General features: G+C 39.9%; 1 long non-coding RNA gene across 8 annotated transcripts; it reads right to left on the reverse strand.

Moving 5' to 3' along the window:
- Positions 1 to 1,261: 1,261 nt before the first annotated feature.
- On the reverse strand, positions 1,262 to 9,403 carry LOC309687290. 8 transcript variants are annotated; one of them, XR_014270692.1, is made up of 8 exons: positions 7,481 to 9,403; positions 7,103 to 7,183; positions 3,545 to 3,726; positions 3,224 to 3,373; positions 2,535 to 2,691; positions 2,188 to 2,283; positions 1,961 to 2,082; positions 1,262 to 1,801 (listed from the first exon to the last, which is right to left on the reverse strand). It is a non-coding gene; the product is annotated as an uncharacterized lncRNA (long non-coding RNA). The 8 variants fall into 8 exon arrangements; XR_014270693.1 differs by having other exon boundaries at positions 7,477 to 9,403; XR_014270694.1 differs by having other exon boundaries at positions 2,535 to 2,686; positions 7,103 to 9,403.
- Between the last annotated feature and the right edge of the window lie 3,565 nt (positions 9,404 to 12,968).

Genomic DNA, 12,968 nt, shown 5'->3' on the forward strand with positions numbered 1-12,968 from the left:
GAGATTTTGAGCCAAAACCTCCTTCCATCAGTGAGAACTTTGAAGATGAAACGAGGCTGGGTCTTCCAACATGACAATGATCCAAAACACACCGCCCGGGCAACAAAGGAGTGGCTCCGTAAGAAGCATTTGAAAGTCCTGGAGTGGCCTAGCCAGTCTCCAGACCTCAACCCCATAGAAAATCTGTGGCGGGAGTTGAAAGTCCGTGTTGCTCGGCGACAGCCCCAAAACATCACTGCTCTCGAGAAGATCTGCATGGAGGAATGGGCCAAAATACCAGCTACTGTGTGTGCAAACCTGGTAAAGACCTATAGTAAACGTTTGACCTCTGTTATTGCCAACAAAGGTTATGTTACAAAGTATTGAGTTGTATTTTTGTTATTGACCAAATACTTATTTTCCACCCTGATTTACGAATAAATTCTTTACAAATCCTACCATGTGGATTCATGGATTTTTTTTTCACATTCTGTCTCTCACAGTTGAAGTGTACCTCTGGTGCAAATTACTGACCTCTGTCATCATTTTAGGTGGGGGAACTTGCACAATCGGTGGCTGACTAAATACTTTTTTGCCCCACTGTATGTCTGAATTGCTAACCCTAACCCTAACCCTAGCTCAACAGACCACAATGCCCTGGACTGTCAGTATTATTACATGCTGTGAACATAAGTAGCTTTGATCACAGTTTATGTTGTAAAAGGAATATTGAAAGAAAGATCAACACTGTGATATTATTTCTTCCAAACTGACCAGAAATATGCTTGTCAGACTCTCACAGCAAAGGATCAGACTCACTGTGCATGACGGCTCGGGCCAATGATGTCTGTTAGATTGTCAGTTGTTTAGTGTGCTTCTGTACAGTTAGGGTCACCATCTCTATTTCAGAATAATTAATATGCGGAAAACACTAAAAGTTGATTGTCTTCCAATATTGTAGCATAATTAAAAAACTTTGACTTTGTAAGTACATATTATTAGTCCTAATGCCAGTATGATTCTTCATAACTCCTGCTTTGAAATACTGAACTTTAAAATTTACTTGATGAAAGATAATTTACAGTGGCACTCTGTCAGGATAATTCTGACTATAAGATCACTCTATTAATCTGAATCCTTCTGAAATGTGCTGTGAATGAATGCTGATGCAACTCACTGTGGGAAAGCTGTTAATAAAACGAATCTGTGACACATGCAACACATTCACAGAGGAAGAGGACACAAAGGGAGGACACGCAGAGGCTGTGTTAAAGTCAGAAATCCAAATCTTTAGTCAAAAACAGGCGGCAGTTACAAACAGGAAGACAAGCAGTCCATCAAACAGTCTACAGGGTCAAACATACAGAGAATTCAAACAGCAGTAAAAAATAACTGGACTCTGAAAAACTTAAAGCAATGTGTGACGCAATAAAAGGAAGCAGCGCAGTATATTCACTGAATTATCATCAATTACAAAAGACAAAAGGAGAAAAACTATGATTTCTAAGAAAATAAACCTTGATGGAAACATACAGAATGTAAACTGTGTGAGTTTGGTGAACTTTGTTAGTAACAAATGAGGTAAAAAAAAAAAAGGGAGAGACAAAAACTCAGTATTCATTAATAATTAGAAAGCATCTAAACATTCTGGTCATGGATTTTTACAGTCTTAGTTCCACTTGCTGTCATCATTATAATCATCATGATCAATGGCGAGGTCCTGAGGCGGGCGGGGCTGTCTCTGGTGATGTCACCATGAAGGAACAGCATCTGGCACGTGTTGCTGAAACATCCCAGTACACTGGTGTAGTTTCCTCTCCAGCTGTTTGACATTTGACACTTCAACATTAAGGGGAAGAAGAAGAAACAGTGTTAGGTCAGGTGACCACATGGTTTCTAAAGTAACTGACAGGAAGTAACCAGGCCGTTAGAAATGGATGGCATGTGTTTAGAGTTACTGTAGTTGGGTAACTCTACTTACCAAAAGCAGCAGCACACAGATGAAGGATCAGATGCTGAATGTTGCAGGAACATGCTCATGTGTGGTGGTCATTCAGTGCTGCTCCGGCAGGTTAGACAGTCCAAGACTGATATACTGCCCATCTGAGAGTTTGAAAACACACATGCAAAGATTTATTTTGTATTACAGTCAAAGTTGGATGTTCATTTCTGTCCTTTAAAAATGTTTGTGTATTTGAAAGCACTAACATTTAAGGATGACTTGGATCGTCTCCTTTAAAGGGGAGACAAGTGTATCCACTGATCCACGTCACTTTACCTGGATGATGACTCCAGGAAACACTCCTAATATAACCAAGCAAATAAATAATATTGAAGATTTACTTACATCATTACAAAAACATCAAAAACATCTCCTTTGATTCTATTTCTCCATTCCTGCTGAACATCAGGCAACAAATATCTCAATAAATCACAGTAAAATGTAAAGCACATATTTTCTCTGCTTTGTCAAACCTCTGCAGAGCCTCTGTCAAGAAAAACATATCTGTAAGCATAAAACAAATATACATTTCATAACACGTCACTGGACAAACCTCAGTCAGTTGATTTCCTCTGTGCAGTGCAGATGAGCATCAGTCAGCAAGTCAAGGTGGTGAGATGGACTGGTGTCCTTTGTGACTCTGCTGGTTCTTCTGAGGAAACACCACCGTCTCTCCACACCGTCACCATCTGTGAGCACAAACTGCTGCTCTGCCAGCATGTAGGAAATCACATATCACACACACAGGGGTGAAGAAACATTAGAGCTCAACTTTGGATACTTTAGATCTTAACAGATCAAAGCAGCTCTTAGTTTCAGCAATCAGACAAACAATGATACCAAACTGATTCTGTATGAATACAATATGGTATTTTCAATACAGGTGTCAAATTAATTTATTAAAACTAATACAGATATATGTATATATATTTTTGATAAATTAGTTTGCTAAATTATAAGAATATTTTTTTTTTCATTTAACAATTGCAACTGAAAGAAATTAAATATTGAACAAAAATATATTGTCACATTCTGAGCATGCTCAGCATGCTGACAGACTTGAAGTTGCTACAGATTTTAAAAAGTGATAATTATAGGGAAGAAACTTCTCTTTTTCATCCGTTTAATCAAACATTTGATGCCTCAGATGTCTCAGTCCTATAGTGTTCTGCAACTACAATTAACCCGAAGCTTGGATTTGGCTGCAGGTGCCCCTGTACATCCTTCTCAACATGTGGGTACCATTTAATCACACTTCTTCCTGAGCTTTGCTTCATCACAAGACCAAAGGTGGCATCCCGTGTCACAGTCTTCTCATCATCCAGAAGAAACATTTGAAGAAACATCATGGAGAAGAAACATTTACGTGCCTCCTGGTTTTGTTTTCTGATCCTGCAAAAAGACCGAGGACAACAAAGCCCAAAATTGATGATTCTCCTATCAGGGATCAGTAGAGTGTATTAACCTGTGGTATAAGCAGCAGTCACTGAAATATTACTGTTTCAGATAAGAAATCTAGCACATAAAAGCCAGGGTGGGAGGGATCTCTGCAAACTGACTTACCTCTGCAAGTGTGAAGCTCAACAAAAATCTGACTCTCCAGTCACAGACAAACAAAAACCTCCAGCTGGGAGATAGAAAATGCTGTCTGGGTCTTGCTGGATGTTGCTGGTCAGAGTCCACACATTAGCAGAGTGCTTCTTGGTCCCACTGACCCATGTGGACAGCGACTGTGGAGAACTGTTCTGGAAAACAGAAAAGAGAATTAAAATAACAAAAAGCCAAAGAGGATTTCCACAAAGACTATCTTGGAATCAGCAATCAAAAACAAAACAAAGCACTCGTTCATATTTCAATTAAATATGAACAGGTTCCTCAAATGTAAACAGTTCAGATCTGATTTAATTTAATTTCCTTCACACAGCACATTCGTCCAGGCTGACAGGTAAACATAGAATTAATCTCAGGTAACATGACTCATAGTAGAGATTCAGTAAGAAAGATTGCTAGCTCTAATATTATTACCACACAATCCAAGGACACACCAACAGCTCAGATTTCTAGAGCTATTTAAACAAATGTCTTCTGAATATTCAATTCATGTTCACAGTGGGAGGGTGGGAGGTGTCGTGGAATTTTTTAAATAAAGTCTGCAACACAGAAAGAGCTGTGATCAAGCTATTTATTACTGCGCCAACACACATCAAACATCACAGTTCAGTCATGTCAGCTCTGCCATAGAAGTTGTACTCCTACTCCTTTATGCATTCCAAGGAAGAGGGAGGAAGTTACAAACTGATTCTACCACACTTAGACGGATCAATGGTTATGCTGTTTTGTGCCCTTGGCGTTATCAGCACCTGTAAAGGGAGTTGTTTTCTCAAACTGCTGATGCTGAAGTAAGTTCATCTAGTTTTAGAAACTTTCACTGAACAGTAACAGTGTCACAACTAAGCATATGCATAAGCACTTAAATACTTTAAATGAGAATAACAGAAAATTTATTTTACAGAGGCTAGAGCCTGTCCCAGTAGTCATAGGTAGAACACACCTGGACAGGTCACCAGTCTGTCAGAGGACTAACACAGAGACAGACATCAGAGTAACAAATCTATTTAAAATTAATGTAAGTTTGCTGCAGCTGTATGTATGAACATGTGTTTCTGTGCTCACAGTCCACCTCTCAGGAACCTGCAGCTCACTTTTAGTCTACTTTAAACAGACCTCACAAAAGGCTGATGTGGCTGGATCAGTAGTCTGATTTAAGTACGATACCTTTGGCCAGGGATTACTCTGGTACATCGCTTCACTGCAGTCTTATGTATTTTCCCCACACCTGAATTAAAAAAATACTGATATATACAAATAACAGCTTCAGCTGATGCAGCCTGACTCAATCCTAAATGTTCAGCACACAGAGACACAGAGATACCGTTTAAAGTTTAGTGTTAACATGAGTCACAGATCATTTGCAGTATTACAGTGTCTGGCAGTCTCTGCATGATGTCCACGTCACTGTAAGTGTCTAGCTGACTCTCAAGTGTGACAGGTGTGCCAGCAGGAAAGAGTAATAATAGCCTGCATCCTGAGGTTTTTCATGCAGGATTAAAGGAGCCAGGCTTTGTTCACACAGCTAGGATTGTATTTTACACTGACCCTGGGTCATTATACAGACAGGAGTGCAGAATTATTAGGCAAGTTGTATTTTTGAGGAATCATTTTATTATTGAACAACAACCATGTTCTCAATGAATCCAAAAAACTCATTAATATCAAAGCTGAATGTTGTTGGAAGTAGTTTTTAGTTTGTTTTTAGTTTTAGCTATTTTAGGGGGATATCTGTGTGTGCAGGTGACTATTACTGTGCATAATTATTAGGCAACTTAACAAAAAACAAATATATACCCATTTCAATTATTTATTTTTACCAGTGAAACCAATATAACATCTCCACATTCACAAATATACATTTCTGACATTCAAAAACAAAACAAAAACAAATCAGTGACCAATATAGCCACCTTTCTTTGCAAGGACACTCAAAAGCCTGCCATCCATGGATTCTGTCAGTGTTTTGATCTGTTCACCATCAACATTGCGTGCAGCAGCAACCACAGCCTCCCAGACACTGTTCAGAGAGGTGTGCTGTTTTCCCTCCTTGTAAATCTCACATTTGATGATGGACCACAGGTTCTCAATGGGGTTCAGATCAGATCAGAAAGGTTTTTCTTCTTTTATACCCTTTCTTGCCAGCCACGCTGTGGAGTACTTGGACGCGTGTGATGGAGCATTGTCCTGCATGAAAATCATGTTTTTCTTGAAGGATGCAGACTTCTTCCTGTACCACTGCTTGAAGAAGGTGTCTTCCAGAAACTGGCAGTAGGACTGGGAGTTGAGCTTGACTCCATCCTCAACCCGAAAAGGCCCCACAAGCTCATCTTTGATGATACCAGCCCAAACCAGTACTCCACCTCCACCTTGCTGGCGTCTGAGTCGGACTGGAGCTCTCTGCCCTTTACCAATCCAGCCACGCGCCCATCCATCTGGCCCATCAAGACTCACTCTCATTTCATCAGTCCATAAAACCTTAGAAAAACCAGTCTTGAGATATTTCTTGGCCCAGTCTTGACGTTTCAGCTTGTGTGTCTTGTTCAGTGGTGGTCGTCTTTCAGCCTTTCTTACCTTGGCCATGTCTCTGAGTATTGCACACCTTGTGCTTTTGGGCACTCCAGTGATGTTGCAGCTCTGAAATATGGCCAAACTGGTGGCAAGTGGCATCTTGGCAGCTGCACGCTTGACTTTTCCCAGTTCATGGGCAGTTATTTTGCGCCTTGGTTTTTCCACACGCTTCTTGCGACCCTGTTGACTATTTTGAATGAAACGCTTGATTGTTCGATGATCACGCTTCAGAAGCTTTGCAATGTTGAGACTGCTGCATCCCTCTGCAAGATATCTCACTATTTTTGACTTTTCTGAGCCTGTCAAGTCCTTCTTTTGACCCATTTTGCCGAAGGAAAGGACGTTGCCTAATAATTATGCACACCTGATATAGGGTGTTGATGTCATTAGACCACACCCCTTCTCATTACAGAGATGCACATCACCTAATATGCTTAATTGGTAGTAGGCTTTCGAGCCTATACAGCTTGGAGTAAGACATCATGCATGAAGAGGATGATCTGGACAAAATACTCATTTGCCTAATAATTCTGCACTCCCTGTAAGTATCATACAGTTTAAAGGAAGCACTGAAACTTGCACATATTTATTATAGATGCACTGAAGCTAATCGAGATATTTGCTGTCAGTCTGTGGCTGCGATTAGACACTTTACTGAAAACTTTATTAACTAGTAACTTCATCAGTCATGACAGAAGCTAATATTTCTGTGCTAACATCGTTTAAACAGTAACAGCTTTACTCCAATATAAGCAAACGTTTACACCGTAACTTTAAGCTAGCACCATTAATTCGGTAAAACACGTAATAATATCTACAAATGCATCTTAAAGCTGTTATATTAGCACTCGGTGTATTACTAACATAACCACATTAACATTACTGACACTCGCTGACTTTTAATAGTCATTCTATAAATGCTGTCCGTTTAAATGGTCTTACCTGTACACACTGCTTTATCCACCGGATTCCAGCCAGAGTGGATTCTGGAGTCTTCCCACGCTCCTGTTAGTGATCCTCCATCTGGATGGATGATAACAACCTTCTGAACAATCTAGCAGGAGATGGTCCATATCTATGGGACTGATTTGTGCTAATAACGCCCATTGTATGGACTGATAACAGCCGAAGGGGGTGAATAAAGTCACCCAGTCGCTAGCTGGTCCATTACCCAACATACATCATTCCCTCCATAAATGCAATAAACGATACAAAAGCATCGTTCTACCTGTTTTTCAGGTAGTTGTTTACATTATATAATTTATTGTGTTCAGTATACGTCACTACGATGTGATTTCGGAAATATATAAATATACGGACAACAGGCTCTTCCGCGGCAATCTCTTGTCGTCAATAAGCAACGTTAAGGGAGCTCTATAGTATTCAATGAGAGGACCCTGCACGTCAATTCTCGACGCGAGGGGGGTACCCTGCGCGTCGATAAGTGAAGCAGAGGGAGCCTGACCATGCGTCACACATTTGACGAGTTGGGAGTGAGAACCTGTTGCTCAGAGAGAGATACTCTTGTCTAAATTACAGGCATTTTCACTATGTCCTTCGCTACAAGTGAAAAACCTGGGTGTTATTTTCGACTCTGAGCTTGGTTTTATCCCACATACTAAACATGTAACCAAAACTGGATTTTATCATCTAAAAAATATAGCCAGAGTCCGCCCTATTCTCTCTCGGGCCAACATGGAGATGTTGATGCATGCTTTTATTACCAGTCGCATTGATTACTGTAATGCCCTGCTCTCTGGTCTTCCCAAAAAGAATATTTCTCCTTTACAACTTTTATAAAACTCTGCAACTCGTGTGCTGACGAAGACCAGAGGGCGGGCCCACATTACACCGGTTTTAGAATCGCTGCACTGGCTCCCCGTGTGTTTCAGGATCGATTTTAAAGTTCTTTTATTGGTTTTTAAATGTCTTAATGGTCTTGGGCCTTCTTATCTCTCAGATCTGCTTCTATCATATGAACCCTCATGGACCCTGAGGTCCTCTGGTACTGGCGTTTTGATCGTTCCTAAAGTCAGGACACATACTCACGGAGAGGCAGCTTTTCAGTGGTATGGTCCTCGTCTGTGGAACAGCCTGCCGGAGGAGCTCAATGCCGCAGAGAACGTACATTTTCTCAGTTGGTTGCAAAGAGCAGAGGTAATCCTAAGGTCTTATTTGATACTATTACTGATATCATTACTCCTGCTCCACCTGCTGCCATTATTTCTTCTGCTGAAGACTGTGAAACATTTCTTGCTTTCTTTTTAGAAAAAATTAGCAATATAAGGAAAAAATTGTCCCCATCAGCATCTGCACTGTCAGTTCCCACGCCAGTTCGGCCTGTTGTTTTAGAAAGATTTTTACCTGTTTCACTATCCGAGCTGGGAAAAATAGTTAGTGCAACAAAAGTATCCTCTTGTTCACTCGACATTTTACCCGCATCGTTATTCAAAAATTTCTTTTACTCTATTGGTCCCTGTATGCTCACTATAATTAACACCTCTTTGAGATCTGGCAAAGTCCCTGCCTATTTTAAAACTGCTGTTATATACCCCCTGTTAAAAAAGCCTATGCTGGACCCATCTCTCACTAGCAACTACAGACCGATCTCAAAAATACCGTTAATTGCTAAGATTTTAGAGAAGATTGTGGCGAAGCAGCTTACAGCAGTTTTAGACAAATATAATATCTTTGACAAATTTCAGTCAAAGCTCATTCTACTGAAACAGCCCTTCTTAGAGTTTCCAATGACATTCTGATGCAAAACGATGCAGGTAAGTGTTCTGTTCTCTTAATGTTGGATCTCACGTTGGCCTTTGACACCGTTGACCATTATATTTTGCTTGATAGGCTGAAATACTGGGTCGGTGTATCTGGGTCTGCCTTAGAGTGGTTCTCCTCGTATCTCTGTGAATGATACTCTTCTGTGGCAGTTTCTAAGTACAGGTCATCTTCTACGTCCCTGTCCTTTGGTGTGCCACAAGGCTCTGTGCTGGGGCCATTATTGTTTTTAATTTATTTACTTCCTCTCCAGCATATTTTGAGCCCTTTTGAGGATATTTGTTACCACTGCTACGCAGACGACATCCAACTATATATATCTTTTAAACCTGAAGATGCTTCTAAGCTGCGGATTTTAAATGTGTGTTTGGAAACCATTAAAGGCTGGATGGCTGAAAACTTCCTCCAACTAAATGAAAATAAAACTGAAGTCCTTTTATGTGCTCCAGACAGACATGTACCCAGCATAATGAATGCTCTTGGTCCCCTTTCAACGTTTGTGAAACCATCTATCAGGAACCTAGGGATAACCTTCGATCCTGCTCTTACATTGGATATTCACGTCAAATCTCTGGTTCGGTCTTGCTTCTATCATTTAAGAAATATTTCTAAATTGAGCCCCATAATAGCTCATACTGAACTGGAGATTGTTATTCATGCTTTTATTTCATCACGACTGGACTATTGCAATTCACTGTTCACATATTTAAACAAAAGTTCCCTGGAGCGTCTGCAGATTGTCCAAAATGCTGCAGCAAGGCTTCTGACGAAAACATCGAAATACTCACATATAACACCGTTGCTTATACAGTTACACTGGCTCCCTGTCGAATTCAGAGTCCACTTTAAGATTCTGGTTCTGACATTTAAGGCTCTTCAAGAACAAGCACCATCATACATCATTGAACTTTTACAGCCCTATGCCCCTAGTAGGTCTCTGAGGTCTTGTGGTCAGGGCCTACTTGTTATTCAGTATACGAGACTGAAAACTAGGGGTGATTGAGCTTTTGCTACTGTGGCCCCCAGACTATGGAATTCTCTTCCTCAGAACTTAAGATCTGCTGATTCACTGATTACTTTTAAAAAACAGCTAAAAACACATCTTTTTAAAATTGCATTTTGTTAACTTTTGACTGTACTTTGTCTTTTTAATCTGTTCCTATACCTTGTAAAGCACTTTGTGATCTTTTATCTAGAAATGTGCTATATAAATAAAATTTTACTTACTTACTTTACTTACTTACATGTTTTTAAGAACAGGCTCAAGACCCACCTTTTTAATTTAGCTTGTACTTAATGTTTATTTATTCTATGTAATCCTGTTATTCTATTTATATTATTAAATTAGATCATCATAGTCAAAGGAGCTTGCAAAGAAAAGCATCTGGACTTCTTTAAGTTACTTGAAGACGTTTCACCTCTCATCCGAGAAGCTTCTTCAGTTCTAAGGTCAAATGGTGGAGAGTCCCAGATATAAACCTAGTGGGAGTTTCCCCCCACAGAGGGACAAAAGGACCCCCTGATGATCCTCTAATCGCCTGAGCCAAGGTGTGAAACTGGGTGTGGGTCCCAATCAGCCAGAGTTTCGGGTGTGTTCATTGTGAAACGTGGCCCCACCTTATCATGCGAATTCCTGAGGTCAGATGGCCCAGGATGTAGGGGTGTATGTATCCATGACCGCTTATGTTAATGAGAGTATTGGGAGTGAATTGGAGGGCGGGATGGGGTGGGGTGGGGCGGGCTGCTTTTAACCATGTAAAGCACTGTGTGCTACATTCTATATAAAAAGTGCTTTATAAATAAAGATTGATTGATTGATTTAAAAAAAAGTTTACTTTTGTCATTTTGAATTTTTGTAATCACCTTGTCCTTTTTGGGGTATAATAAAACCCATTTTTTTGGAAGATTACATTTGTGCCTGTGTGTTCCTGGCAGCTTGGTTCATGATAGCCTGCATTTGGATCCTGGTTCATTCCTCCACATGGCTCACTCTGCTAGCCGTGACAAAACTGGCCTCATGCTTAAAGCAGGGATACCTGGTCTCAAAATTATATATTATGTAATTTAACGAGGTTTTTTCATTTCAGTAGGCTGAATAAAACACTCATGAGCCATGTCACTGGGTAGCATGTGCTCTGCACAGAGTTTACACACGCTGCACATATGTATTCTGTTTTTTCTTTTTTTATCTTCTTGTATATTTTCCCGCATGATCCTCAGTATTTCATGCAAAGCTCACAACCAGAACAGGTGAAGTAAACAACCATAAAAAGGACATTTTACTTGAGAAAAAGACATGCTGTTTAAACAGTCACAGTCAAAGAGTCACATTATGTTTTCCCAAGGTAAAACAAATCCAACAAAGCAACTTCTAACATGCAAAAACCAAATAGGTCCTCCACTCCACAATTAGACATGAAAAGGCTTTATTCTCCGTTTACCAAGTTAAAAAACAAATCCAACAAGGCTGCTTCTAACGAACAAAATTTACTTTTTAGATCATTGTCTAAAAAAACAAGTAGGTCTTCCTTTATTAAGGCTTCTCTGTAGTAGGATACAGCAACATTTAATAATTGGATCCTCCGTCAATAAAAATAATTCCTGTTTCAAAAAAGCACACTAAAAACCGAAATAGACACTTGATAAAAGAGATAAAATATTGAAACCTAAGTAAACACACACACTAGGTGGAGACAGGTGTGGGAGTTACGTGCACGGGCAAAGCTGGCAGTAATATTTTTCTCACTACAGTTACTGGACTCATCTCAAAGAGAGACGAGGCAGCCTACGAAGAGAAAGTCCTGCAGGTGGCAGCCTGGTGTTCCGAAAGCCACCTGGCACTGAACACCAAGAAAATCAAGGAGATCCTTGTATATTCAGGAGGCACAGCACTAGGGATGGGTATCGTTTAGGTTTTATCCGATACCGGTGCCAAACCGGTACTACCGATACTACCGTTTAAGCACCGGCACGGTGCCGGTGCTTAAACGGTGCTCAAACCGGTGCTTAAAGAATGGAGAACACAAAATTGGTCCAAAAACCTCTCATGTTCGGCTGTTTTTTTTGTAAAAAGATAACAATGTTAGCCTTTTCTGCAGCTATGGGGCATATATGGTATCACTCTTGGTTGGAAGCAGTGCTTAAACAATGGAAAAAACACAACCTTTGTCCAAAAACTTCTCATGTTTAACTGTTTTCCACTTTTTCTTTGGTCATTTTAGCCTTTATGGCCAGGGTGAAGGGAGTATCTGCCATCAAACAAGAAGACAGCCGCATGTAGCTATGATGATGTTTGCTAGTTCACCTTACATGCATTAATGTAGTAACGTGGTTAGCCTACTCAACGTAAATTACACACGAACAACATTAACCTTCCTGCCTTCTTGGGACCTTTTTGTGCCACTGCTATGTGTTAAATGGCTGCCATTTCCACTGTGTTCAGTGGAATATAACCAAACTTGCCACAGGATAGTTTTTACCTGTCAATGTTAATATTCCAGTGTGAATTCCTTAAATCAGCCTAAAATGGCTGAGCAGCAGAAATCCCCACACCCATCACCCTGGGGACCATTTTCTGCCCATTGACTTCCATTATAAACGCTATTTTTCAACCCCAAATTATCATCATATGATTTTATTTTTTCTTCTTTTCTTGGATGTCAATGAAGACTCAGGGCCTTGAAGTTTTAATTTTTAAATTGCAAAAAAAATGCAAAAAAAATAATGGCAGGTCAAAATGTATGTTGGTGCCAATCTTTGGTCCATCTAAAGGCCTACTTATAATGACAATCACATATTACTTCAACTGGTTTTTTGTGGAAATATTTAGTTTCGTTTTTTGGTTTTTGGGGCTTATAACACAGGGCGCTCATGTAATAACACTGGGATTTGAAGGGTTAAAACAACGAAAATATAATTAAAACTTTACATGAATATTTCAGGGAGAAGTAGTTTTACAAGGTTGGCTAATTTAAAGTGGAATAAAATATGGATATATGGTCTTTTTATGGCGTGGCTGAGAATGGTC

The sequence above is a fragment of the Aulonocara stuartgranti genome (genome assembly GCF_965226115.1).
Source record: "Aulonocara stuartgranti genome assembly, chromosome: 14".
NCBI lineage: Eukaryota > Metazoa > Chordata > Actinopteri > Cichliformes > Cichlidae > Aulonocara > Aulonocara stuartgranti.